This window comes from Hemitrygon akajei, chromosome 9, assembly GCF_048418815.1.
Source record: "Hemitrygon akajei chromosome 9, sHemAka1.3, whole genome shotgun sequence".
NCBI lineage: Eukaryota > Metazoa > Chordata > Chondrichthyes > Myliobatiformes > Dasyatidae > Hemitrygon > Hemitrygon akajei.
Window position 1 is genome coordinate 164,523,354 of NC_133132.1, and position 14,267 is coordinate 164,537,620.

Consider the following 14,267-nt stretch of genomic DNA (forward strand, 5'->3'; position numbering starts at 1 on the left):
AAAAGGCACAACAGCGCCTCTTTTACCTCAGTCATTTGAGGAAGTTTGGTATAGTCCCCGAAACCCTAAGAACTTTCTACAGAGACACAATTGAGAACATCTTAACTGGCTGCATCACCACCTGGTATGGGAACTGTACCTCCCTTAATCGCAGGACTCTACAGAGAGTGGTGCAGACAGCCCAGCGCATCTGTAGATGTGGACTTCCCATGATTCAGGACACTTACAAGGATAGGTGTAAAATGGATTGGATCATTGGGGACCTGAGTCGCCCCAACCACAATCTATTCCACCTGCTACCATCCAGGAAATGGTACCGCAGCGTAAAAGCCAGGACCAACAGGCACCAGGACAGCTTCTTCCACCAGGCCATCAGACTGATTAACTCACGCTGATTTGATCTCACATTGCACATTTAGACAGAGATGTAACGTAAAGACTTTTACTCCTCATGTATGTGAAAGATATAAGAAATAAAGTCAATTCAATTCAATTCCATGCTGGGTTGAGCATTGAGCTAGCAAGTCAGCCTCATAAAAATCAGACAAATGCTGAAGAAATGGCAAGGTTGCTACCCAATACACCACAAGGCAAACCTAACTAACTAACTGAATGAACGTAACTAAGCTAATCTTAAGTATTTATATTTACTGAGTTTTTTTTACTATGTTCTTTATACTTATTGTGTATTTTGGTGCTGCATTGGAGTCAGAATAACAATCACGTCATTAGCCTTTACACTTGTGTACTAACAAATGATAATAAACTATCTTGAATCTTGAATCTATTCTCATTCGCCATGGCTGGTAATTGTGTTGATCATTAGGCTGGGAGGTGATGCTACTGGCACATTCTGTCTGTCCTGATTAAAGCTCACACACATCATGGGGATGCCACAGAAGTTTTGCTTCTTACACTCACTTGGTCTGTGAAGCTGTGGTAAAGGACAGAACACTGCATTATACATATTGTTCCAATGAGAGGATGAAGCAGCAGAACTTACCTGTAGTTTGCAAGGAAACGATTTGTAAAATTATGCACCCGGGCTTTCTGAAGAACAGGAAAGCTTAGCCCTCTTCCTTCTAAATGCATACAGTCAGAGACCATTTTATTAGGTATACCTATATACCTGCTTATTTAATGCAAGTATCTAATCAGCCAATCATGTGGCAGCAACACAATGCATAAAAGCATGCAGGCACGGTCAAGAGGTTCAGTTGTTCAGACCAAATATCACAATGGGTAAGAAACGTGATCTAAGTGGAATGATTGTTAGTGTCAGTGGGGTGATTTGAGTATCTCAGAAACCCCTGATCCCCTTGGATTTTTACACACAACAGTCTCTGGAGTTTCAGAGAGTGGCGCAAAATACAAAAGCAGGCATCCAGAGAGTGGAAGTTCCGTGGGTGAAAATGTCTTGGTAGTGAGAGGGGTCAGAGGAAAATGGTCAGACTGGTTTGAGCTGACAGGAAGGGCACAGTAACTCAAATAACCACACGTTACAACAGTGGTGTGCAGAAGAGCACCTCGGAGTGCACACATGTTGAAACTTGAAGCGGATGGGCTGCAGCAGCAGAAAACCACAGACATGCAGACAGTGACCACTTCATTACGTACCTCCCGTACCTAATAACGTGGCCACTGAGTGTAAAACCAGTGGTAGTTTCAGTTTACTCTGTGGCTTTTCTTTCAATGGTGGTTCATCTATTCAAGCAGAGATGCTTTTATATGAATAAGGTAAGTAATAAAAAGTAAGTTAATCTATGCCGACTTGGAACATCGTCTATATTTAGTTCACGGGCTGCAGGAGTTTCAGCTTCTGAATTATCTTAATGACCCACAAACTCGCAGACAATTGTTTATGTCAGTATTTCATAGAATATCTGATTATGATGCATATCGTAGTAGTGCAATCATTCGAGACAACTATAATGTTCTCCTGAGGGGGTACTCCTTTAATGGATAATGCCTGTGTGTGGCTTTGTACAATATGTTAGAGGAAGAGTGCAATAGAACAAAGGGGTCTGTGAATACAGATCCATAATTCATTGAAACTAGTGTCACCAGTAGATAGAGTCGTAAAGAAAGCTTTTGGTACATTGGCCTTCATAGATCAAAGTATTGAGTACAGGAATAGGGATGTTATGCTGAAGTTGTGTATGACATTGGTGAGACATAACTTGGACTATTGTGTGGAGTTTTGGTCACCTACCTACAGGAAAAATGTAACTAAGGTTGAAAAAGTATAGAGAAAATTTACAAGGATGTTGCTGGGACTGGTAGACCTGAGTTATAAGGAAAGATTAAATAGGTTAGGAATTTATTCATTAGAGCATAAAGGATTGAGAGGAGATTTGTTAGAGGTGTACAAAATTATGAGGGGTATAGATAGGGTAAAAGCAAGCAGGCACGTTCCACTGAGGTAGGGTAAGACTACAACCAAAGGTCTTTGGAAAAGGGTGAAGGGTGAAATGTTTAAGAGGAACACAAGGGGAAACTTCTTCACTCAGGTGGTGGTGAGAGTGTGGAATGAGCTACCAGCACAAGTGGTGCATGTGAATTCAATGTTTAAGAGAAGTTTGGATTGGTATAGGGATGAGACTGATACATAGGTGGTTGTGGGGTAGATGCTGTTCTTTGAAAGGCTTCCATGCTTTTCTTTGTTTCATAGCTGTCTGGAGAAAATAAAGCTCAGAGTTGTATACTGCTTACATAATTTGATAACAAATGTACTTTGAACCTTTGAACTTTTGAGGGCTATGGTCCTGGTGCAGGTTGATGGGACTAGGCAGTTGAAATGGTTCAGCATAGACTAGATAGGCTGAAGGTCTGCTTCTTTGCTTTAGTTTTCTATGACTCTATGTTGAGGCTGGTGCGTGGGCAGCCACCATACACTCCTTAACAGATCGGGGTCAGGGTCCAGTGGCATGGAATGCAAGATGAACCCTTCACTAGGAACCCTTCACTGCTGCAGTCTTCCTCCATCTTCATCTACTTTGTGATGTGTCATTATCTTCTGCTGACTCCGCTGTTGTGGTCTTGGTATGGTGCAGTTGAAAGTGTTAGAATTACACGTGCAGCATGTACAGCAAGCTGGAGGAACTCAGCAGGTCTGGCAGCATCTGTGGAAACGAGCAGTTAACGTTTCCACAGATGCAGCCCGACCTGCTGAGTTCCTGCAGCTTGTTGCACATGTTGCTTTGACCCCGGCCTCTGCAGTGTACTTTGTGTTTAGAATTACATGTACTTTGTTCAGTAAATTAACAATTATTTTATTCTGTTCGGAAAGTTTCATATCTTTGCTATTCACTTTGAAAACATAAACATCATAAATAAAACGTGAGTGTCAATTCCCTTCATGAGAACCTGTTTGTAATATGCTTTCATCTTTATAGTCAAGTCTGAATTTTTCTAAGGCACTTATCAGCACTGTGGAACACATTTGAGTTTTATACTGCTGAGTGAATTTCCTCTCTTGCCTCTCGCGTAAGAATTGTGAGAAGTGGTGAGCTGACAGAGACACAGGAAGCTACATGTAAAAGTTGCTGACCTCGAGAGGAGGCAACATGAGAAAGAATGTAACATGATGATATTACTGTTTAAATTAAAAATAATTCAGGCACAGATAATTTCAGTATTCTCTGTTTCCATTTACATACATAAAATGATTAAGCAACATACACAAAATGCGGGAGGAATTCAGTAGGTCAGGCAGCATCTTTGGAATAGAGTAAACACTCAATGTTTTGGACTAAAACCCTCTTCAGGGCTGTTTTGTGTGTGTTGCTATGGATTACCAACATCTGCAGGCTTTCTGGTGTTTATAAAATTAGTAGATTACTTTCATCCAATTCTAATTTGTAGACTGCCGTTATTATATTTTTGAGAAACTTATATTAGGATTATGTATTATGGAGAAACATTCATCATCAGGGACTCCCGCCAGTTAAGGCAAGCTTTCTTCTCACTGCTGCCAGCAGGAAGAAGGGGCAGGAGCCTCAGGACTCACACCACCAGGGTCAGGAACAGTTAACACCAGGCTTTTCAACCAAAGAGGATAACTTCACTCAACTTCACTTACCCCTTCAATGAACTATGGCCACAACCTATGGACTCACTTTCAAGGACTCTTCATCCTGTGTTCTGGATATTTACTGCTTATTTATTATTATTTCTTTGTACTTCCACAGTTTGTTGTCCACCCTGTTTGTGCAGTCTTTCATTGATTCTATTATGGTTATTACATTTACTGACTATGTGTGCAAGAAAATGAATCTCAGGGTTGTATATGCTGATATATATTTACTTAGATAATAAATTGACTTTGAACTTTGAAACCAATAATACTTGACCAGAGTATTAACGATATTTTCCACTTTTATTTCAGACTAGCTGATGTACCCAGCAGTGGTTCAGTTATGATGCTGGCAGTTATGTTAGTATTGATTTCTATGGAACTGGGATTATAAGACACACTGCAAATGAAATAAACTCTAACCTAAATATGTAATTATTCGATGAATGAAATAATGATGAGATTATTTATTTCTTTAGAAAACATAGTCTGCAGTATCAGGAAAGCTCACCCATGTCTTTACTTTCTGAAGAATGCTGGACTCTACATATCCATACACATGTCAGCCTGTAGATACCCTAGTAGAGAGCATCCTAACAAGCCGCATCACCCCATTGTGTGGAAATTGCACTGTGGCGGACAGGAAGGGTCTACAATGAGTAGATAAAACTAGCCAATGAATCACCAGTACCAGTCTAACCACCATCAAGGATATAGATAAAGAAAGGTGCCGGAAAAGAGCCAGTCACATCATGAAGGATTCCACCCACCTTTCCCATGAACTGTTCATCCCACTCCCATCAGGGAGGAGGTTATTCAGCATCCACACCAGGGCACCAGATTCAAAAGCAGTTACTTGCCCAAGCAGTAAGGCTGATCAAAACCTCCAGCTACTAACCTTCCCCACCTCCCCAGTCACTACAACTTTATCATTTCCTCTCAGTCACCTTATGTACAGACATTCCTGTGCCTAGCATCACTTTATGGAAATTCAATCAATCTATGCATATATAAGCTATCATATGTGTTTATATTTATTATGTGTTTTTATTGTTATTGTGTTCTTTATTATGTGTTTATTTTGTGCTGCCTCAGAGTGGAATGACAATATTTTCATTCTCCTTTACGCTTATGCCCTGGAAATAACATGAAACAATCTAGAACCTAGAATCTTGAGCACAGCACAATAACAGGCCCTTCTGGCCCAACGAGCTCGCACTGCCTGCCCAATTGTACACCAGTGACCAATTAACCCACTAATCCATGTGTTTTGGAATGTGAGTGGAAACCGAAGCAGCCAAAGGAAATCCATGCGGTCTCAGGGAGAGCGTACAAACTCCTTAGACAGCAGTGGAATTGATCCCATGTCACTGACATTGAAGTAGCATTACACTAACTGCAACACCACTCTACCACCCCCATTATGTAATTCAATAAACATTACCAATAAAAATACACACTAAAAATAAATATGAATACAACAATTGTACTTAATACAGTTCTGTTGAAGAAGAAATGCATAATGTGCAAAATTATTTTATTGCAATGTCAAAGTGGCATTGGTAAGGCCAAATTTGGAGTATTGTGTACAGTTCTGGTCACCGAATTATAGGAAAGATTTCAACAAAATAGAGAGAGTACAAAGGAGATTTACTAGAATGTTACCTGGGTTTCAGCACCTAAGTTACAGGGAAAGGTTGAACAAGTTAGGTCTTTATTCTTTGGAGCGTAGAAGGTTGAAGGAGGACTTGATAGAGGTATTTAAAATTATGAGGGGGATAGATAGAGTTGATGTGGATAGGCTTTTTTTCATTGAGAGTAGGGGAGATTCAAACAAGAGGAAATGAGTTGAGAGTTAAAGGGCAAAGGTTTAGGGGTAACATGAGGGGAACTTCTTTACTCAGAGAATGGTACCTGTGTGGAACGAGCTTCCAGTGGAAGTGGTAGAGGCAGGTTCGATATTGTCATTTAAAAAAAAATTGTATAGGTATATGGACAGGAAAGGAATGGAGGGCTATGAGCTGCATGCAGGTCAGTGGAACTAGGTGAGAGTAAGCGTTCGGCACAGACTAGAAGGGCCGAGATGTCCTGTTTCCATGCTGTAATTGTTATATGGTTATATGGTTAAAGTGCTTCAGAACACACTAAGCTCTCTCAGGAATCTAGGGTAAAAATATAACGGCTACTACTTTTCTCAAACTCTGAAGCAACCAATATTAAATTGACTGAGGATAAAGCATTGAGTTTTATGATTAAGGCCTGCAACTATTAGCAATTGTCCTTGCATTGTGTTAATGGTCATATCAAAACTAATTTGAACAAGGAACGAAGGTCTCTAGAATCAAAAAGGTCGATCACACAGAATAATCTTGATCCAAGTCATGACGATGTTTTCCCCAACAGTATTACCAGTCATTACTGTAATCTCAGTTATATGCGGCCATAATTTGAATTGATAAGCTTGTATTATCAGTTATAATTTGTATATTATTACTGGATGAAATTCCTGAGTTGCATAATTGGAACTCCTTTTTAATTCAAGATATGTAATGGCACACTTAGGTGTGACGGTTTAAAAATTCCACGGAAAGTTATATTCCTTCATCAACATCTGCCAATAGACTTATTGTAGAGGTTGTATCAGAAGGCCCTTATTCATGGCCTACACTGCTTCATATTTTTGATGATAAAATTGTTCTTTCATGCAACATTTGGAAATTCATATTATGTTGAATGACTCTTGGGGAAAGAGCTTGCATGAGCTCATGAAGTGATGTAACAGTTCAACTGAAGTTTTTCATCAATATCATTCCTGTTAATTCTCAGGGCTCAATTTCCTCATTTCCAAATTTAAGTAAATTGGAAGCAAACTTTCTCACTGGTCAAGTTTAATTACAGAGTGATAGAATATGGTCATAGAATATTACAGCACAGAAATTACACTTAATCTTCAGCCCATCTACTCTGTGCCGAACCATTAATCTGTCAAATCCCATTGACCTACACTGGACCATAGCCCTCCATACCCCTTCATTCCATGACCCAGCACAAATCCCTTGGCACACCACAAGCCACAGGCCTCCAGACAGAGAGGCAACCATCTGCAACCGCTCTCTGGCTTCTCCAGTGCCTAATTCAATTTACTACCTCATCTTGAATGCCAAGTGACTGAACCTTCTTGACCACCCTCCCAAGTGGACCTTGTCAAAGTCCCTGCTAAAGTCCATGTAGACAGCATCCACTGCATTACCTTTACCAACTTCCTTGAAACACTTGGTTAGACATGACCTACCACACACAAAGCTGCTGATTTGCCTCACTTCTATAAACCTCGTGTCTGACTCCCAAGTAAGTACAGATGCAAAAAACCCATTTAAGATCTCCCCATCTCTTTTAGCTCTACACATAGATAACCACTCTGATCTTCCAAGAGGACCGATTTTATCCCTGGCTATCCTTTTGCTCTTAACATATCGGTAGAATCCTTTAGAATTCTCCTTCACCATGTCTGCTAGAGCAACCTCATTCCTTCTTTTAACTCTCTTGATTTCCTGCTTACATGTTCTCTTGCATTTCTTATAGTCCTGAAGAATTTTACTTGAGTTCCTACCTGACAATGGCAGCTATAGACCTCCTTCCTTTTCTTTAACAGGGCCTTAACATCTCTTGAAAGCCAAGGTCCTGAAACCTGTTATCACTGTCTTTTATTCTGATAGGAACTTTGTACTCTCAAAATTTCACTTTTGGAGGCCTCCCACTTAACAAGAGCTACACCAGCCCCTACACCTCCTCCCTCACTACCATTCAGGATGCCAACCAATCCTTCCAGGTGGGGCAGCACTTCACCTGTGAATCTGTTGGGATCATCTATTGTAGCCAGTGCTCCTGGTGCGGCATCTTGTATATCGGTGAGAGCCAGTGTAGATTGTGAGACCACTTCACCGAACAGCTAAGCTCCATCTGCAGAGCAAGCAGGATCTCCCAGTGGCCACCCATTTTAATTCCACTTCCCATTCCCATTGTGACATGTCCGTCCATTTCCTCCTCTACCACTGCGATGAGGCCACACTCAGATTGGAGGAGCAGCACCTTATGTTCCGTCTGCGTAGCCTCCAACCTGATGACATGAACATCAATTTCTCAAACTTCTGGTAATGTCCCCCCTTTCTCTATTCCCCATCCCCTTTTCCCTCTCTCACCTCACATCCTTGCCGTCTATCGCCTCCCTCTGGCACTCCTCCCCCATTTACTTTCTTCCATGGCCCTCTGTCCTCTCCTGTTAGATTCCTCCTTCTCCAGCCCTGTATCTCTTTCAACAATCAACTTCCCAACTCTTCACTTCACCCCTCCCCCTCATAATTTCACCTCTCACCTTGTGTTTCTTCCTCCCCTCCCCACACCTTCTAGCTGTGACTGCTCAACTTTTTTCTCCAGTCGTGCTTAAGGGTCTTGGCCCGAGAAGTGGACTATATTCTTTTCCATAGATTCTGCCTGATCTGCTGAGTTCCTCCAGCATTTTGTGTGCGTCACTTACCAGTATACCTTTGTCTAAAAACAACTTGTCGTAATCCACACTTGCCAGATCCTTTCTGATACCATCAAAACTGGCCTTTCTCCAAATTTGAATCTTACCACAAGGACCAGATCCATCTTTTTCCATAATTACATTGAAACGAACAGCATTATGATCACTGGATGTAAACTGTTCCCCTACACAAACTTCTGTCACGTGTCCTGTCTCATTCTTAGTATCACACTTTCTCCGGTGGGACTTCTATATACCGATTAAGGAAACATACCTGTACACATTTGACAAACTCTATCCCATCTAGTCCTTTTACAGTATGTGAATCCCAGTCAACATGTGGAAAGTTACTATCACCTGCTATTACAAATGTATATTTTTAGCAAAAGTCTGCAGTAATCTCTCTACAAATTTGCTCCTCTAAATCTCATGTACTGTCAAGTGGTCTATCATATAATCCCATTAACATGGTCATAACTTTCTTATTCCTCAGTTCTATGAGAAGCAGTTCTCCAGTCTATCCTGACTGAGCATTGCTGTGACTTTTTCCCTGACTAGTAATGCCACCCCTGCCCCTTTCATATCTTCCGCTTTATCACGTATAAAATGACGAAACCCCGGAACATTGAGCTGCCAGTCCTGCTACTCCAGCTGCCAAATCTCACTAATGGCTGCAACATCATAATTCCACATGCTGATCCATGCCCTGAGATTATCTGCCTCTCCTACAATACTCCTTGCATTGAAATATACGCAGCTGAAAACATTCATCCCACCATGCTCAACCTTTTGATTCCTGAGTTTGTCTGAGGTCTTAACAACATCCATCCTCGCAACCTCTGCACTATTTGTTCTGGTATTCAGGTTCCCATCACCCTACAACTTTTGTTTATCCCTTCCCCCCCACCCCCTCCTGTGTAGCACTTGAAAACCTTCCCACTAGGATATTATTCCCTCTCCACTTCAGGTGAAAACTGTCCCTTCTGTACAGGTTCCACCTTCCCTGGTAGAGAGCCAAAATATCCAAAACTCTCCTCCCTCCTTCCTGCACTATTTCCTTAGCAACATGTTGAACGGTATGATCTTCCTTGTCCTCGCCCGTTAGTACATGTACGGGGTATCACTCCTGAGGTCGGAACCTTGAAGGTCCTGTCCTTAATCTCACTTTGCAGGACCTTGTCACCCCTCCTTCATCTGTCATTGGTACAGACGTGGACCATGACCGCTGGCTGTTCACCTTCCCACTTCAGAATGCTATAGACTCGATCCGAGATGTCCCTGACCCTGGCACCTGGGAGGCAACATATCATCTAGGAATCTCATTCAATCTCATCCTCTAAAGTCCCTCTGTTCCCCTAACCAACGAAGCCTTTATCACAAAAACTTGCCACTTATTCACACTTCCCTTCTGTTAGTGACGCTTGTTCGTACCATGGGACTCAAGATTCTGAGATCAAGAGAGTGGAACTGCCCAATGCAATGGTTTTTCCACTTTTAAAAACTCTCCCGCATAGGTTTCCTGTCACCACCAGATATAGTGACCAACCACTACATTAACGACCAATACAATGTAAGCATGTGTTGGTGGCAGCCTGCAAGTGTCATCACATGCCCATAGCATGCCCAGCATGTTCAGCAGAACAACACAAGCAGCAACTAAAGAAAAACAGCTAAACAAGCCTCTTTCATTACACACACACACACACACACACACACACACACACACACACACACACACACACACACACACACACACACACACACACACACACACACACACACACACACACACACACACACACACACACACACACACACACTCCTCCAACACCAGGGCAGGCCTCCTCATGGCCTTAGGCCTCCAGTAAACTCACAGACTGGATTTGAAGACTCACAGACATCAGATGTCTGACTTCCCCAGTGGCCTTGCAGACCCAGGACTTCAGGGACAATGGTAAGGTTTAATGAAAATCTCCAGCTTGCACTAAAGTAACATCTGCCATTAATTGATTAGTAGGTCTGTTATGACTGTGATCGAAATCGTCAGAGAGGCACTGTAGCTGGTGACATAAAAGTCTTTATTCAACACAACAAGCAGGCAGTTTTCTAGAGAGCCGTTCAGAAGAGTCTCACAAGCTCAAAGTACATTACATTATTGTCCCCTTAAGATCAATGGTAAGAATAGTTGATTCAATACCATTTGATATTGTTTAATTCAATACTGTGGGTTGGCAATGCTTCCTTTGAATTGGATAAGTACAGTTGAGACACTTCTGGATGTTCAAATACCCTTGCTGTGCAAATAATTGACATGATGATATCAGTCTGGTCTGGAAGCTCCTTTAGCTCTAGTCATAATGGTGACAATTACTGAAACTCATGTCTGCCTGGATTGATGCAGGCCAATTAACATAACCCCATTGTCTTAGTATTTGGGTGATGAATATGCAAGCATCTCATGGTCACCCATGTTACAAACCACATCTCAGTCTGTGGGCCAGCCTGTGCTTTTAACTTCAATTTACAATAAGAATTGAAGACTGGAAATTACAATGGACATTTACAAAATGGAGAAGATAACAGCATCTGTTAATCATAAATTGGAGCAATTTGATTCATATTAGGAAAAATGGTTTAACTGCATAACACCTCATTGGCCTGATTTTATTTTCACAAGTCAATGAAAATGTTGTTATAAAAAAGATCACTCTCTACTTTGTACAGTTTTCTTATTTCAATTGCTCTTGCTCCAATATTGGTGAGACCTGACGCAGACTGGGAGACTGTTTCGCTGAACACCTATGTTCTGCCCGCCAGAGAAAGCAGGATCTCCCAGTGGCCACACATTTTAATTCCACGTCCCATTCCCATTCTGATATGTCTATCCGTGGCCTCCTCTACTGTCAAAATGAAGCCACATTCAGGTTGAAGGAACAACACCTTATTTTCTGTCTGGGTAGCCTCCAACCTGATGGCATGAACATTGACTTCTCTAACTTCTGTTATGCCCCTCCTCCCCTTCTTACCCCATCCCTGATATATTTAGTTTTTTTCCCCCTCCCTTTTTTTTCTTTCTCTCTAGGCCTCCCGTCCTATGATCCTTTCCCTTCTCTAGCTCTGTATCCCTTTTGCCAATCACCTTTCTGCCTCTCAGCTTCACCCCACCCCCTCCGGTCTTCTCCTATTATTTCGCATTTTCCCCTCCCCCCCACTTTCAAATCTCTTACTATCTTTCCTTTCATTTAGTCCTGACAACGGGTCTCGGCCTGAAATGTCAACAGTGCTTCTCCCTATAGATGCTGCCTGACCTGCTGTGTTCCACCAGCATTTTGTGTGTGTTGCTTGAATTTCCAGCATCTGCAGATTTCCTTGTGTTTGCCTTTTAAATTTAAGATGATTTTTGTTGTATTTCTTAACTTCAAAACATTAAACTCATTCAAAGAAAGACAGGGGAGACCGAAAAGTGGGTCTAACTTCAAGTTTACTTCAAGTGAGGTGCACATGTATCACATGGTAGCGTGATGATATATGCAATTAATGCATTTTTACATGTAACCCATAATTAACTATTTAAACGGACAAGAATACTTAATCAAACACTATATGTACAAGATTACTCAATATTATTGAAATATTAAATACACAATACCTTTATTCAAAAACATTGGAATATGCATGTTGTAAGAAATAGATAATTTATAAATACTTAGCCAAAAATTTATTACTTCATGATTAAAGTCAGTTTTTTAATTCATTGATGGATAAAAACACATTAAAATGACCGACATAAATGCTTCACTCTTTGTCTTTGCCATAATGTTATGAAATAATTTATTATGTTTTGAACATAGAAATCTCTGAATGAGAAATCAAACTTTGAAACTATAGCTGCATTATGTCAAAGTCAAGGATCAATAAATTTGTCTTTCTTTTCCTCTGTTTGTGCTGTTGTATCTGAACACTGTGTGGCTGTGCATTTTGCAAAGGGAAGACACATACCACTTGATCAGTTTAGCAAATATTAATTGGAAGAATTGTGGCATGGCATGAGGTCAAGTCATTAGCTAATCTGCTCATCATTTGAAGGATGTAAGCAGTGATTGAGTGTAGATTAGGCAAACACTGTTCCATTTAATGTCAAGGCCTTTCCAGCTGGTGCCCATTCCCCCACATCCCAAGATGAACATTTGCTCATGACTTTGACTCTTACTCTGCTCACCATCACTGGATCGGAAGAAAACTACTCCCACTGGACAAATCCACAGCATTACACTCAAAAGTTTGAGCAGCTGCTCCAGATCAATGTTTCTTCATCTCAGAGCTGAGTCAACATCCCCTTTTCTTCCAATTTGCCAGAATGATGTCTTAACACTACACAGGAACTGTAAACGATAAAGTTAATACTGGTCAGAATCAGAACCTTCTAAGTTTGGCATTTACAGTGATACTTTAACTTTGTAAATGGTTCTGGGAAAAGGGCATGCCTTCAATGTTACCATGGCAATGATAGATTAAAACGTCACTCATCCTTTGGACTGCTGGGCATATGAATTTTGGCTTTTAATACAGTACTGGAAAGTTCACTCTTTGCTCAACAGATATGTAATTTGTGCCCTAATTAGCAAGAAGTTTGACTCCAAATAAAGGTTAGTTATTGCTGAGGAGTCATTTTATTTCAGGCTCTATTTTTGTGCAGTTTGTACTGGAAATGATCCATATACATTAGACCTGCTAGAAACAATCCTTATACATTGGACCTATTGGAAACGATGCATATACATTGTACATTGTACCTGCTGGAAACAATCCATATACATTATACTTGCTAGAAACGATGCCATATACATTGTACCTGCTGGAAACTAGATGGAATAGAACATCTTGGACAACATGCTTGAAATTTCCTCAAGGTATAGCTGGCCATTAACAGTGTTTGGTAGTAAAGGCATTCACCAAATAGGTATGGACATCTTGACATCCTTTCGATATCTGCAAATACCTATCACTCGTCAATGACAGGGACAATCGTGAGTTTGGATTTAGGATTGCTGTTAAGATCTTTATTTGTGCTATATATCTTGGTTCTACGATTATAACCATGATTAATCTTGGCAAATTTTTCTACAGAACTGGTTTGCCATTGCCTTCTTCTGGGCAGTATCTTTACAAGACAGGTGACCCCGGCCATTATCAATACTCTTCAGAGATTATCCGCCTGGCATCAGTAGTCACATAACTTGTGATGTGTACCAGCTACTCATACGACTATCCACCACCTGCTACCGTGGCTTCACATGACCCTGATCAGGGGCTGAGCAGGTGCTACACCTTGCCCAATGGTGACTTATGTATTTACAACCTAGCTGAGTGCTGAATTAGTACATGACTCAATGCTTCAAGCTCTGAACATGTCTTTATTCCACCATGTCAATTCCATGCTCCCTCACATCACATGTTGTTCCGTCGCAGACTGATGACATAATCACCGTACCTGACAAGTGTCAAACTACATTAACTGACCTTACCATTTCAATACATGACATTCCTCCTTTCCTGGGAAATGAACTTCAGTGCTTTAGAACACATTCAACTCACAGATTTAACTATTTCAATCCCACACATATTCTCTGATATGCATGACCATAACCAACACATTTTCAGTTTCCG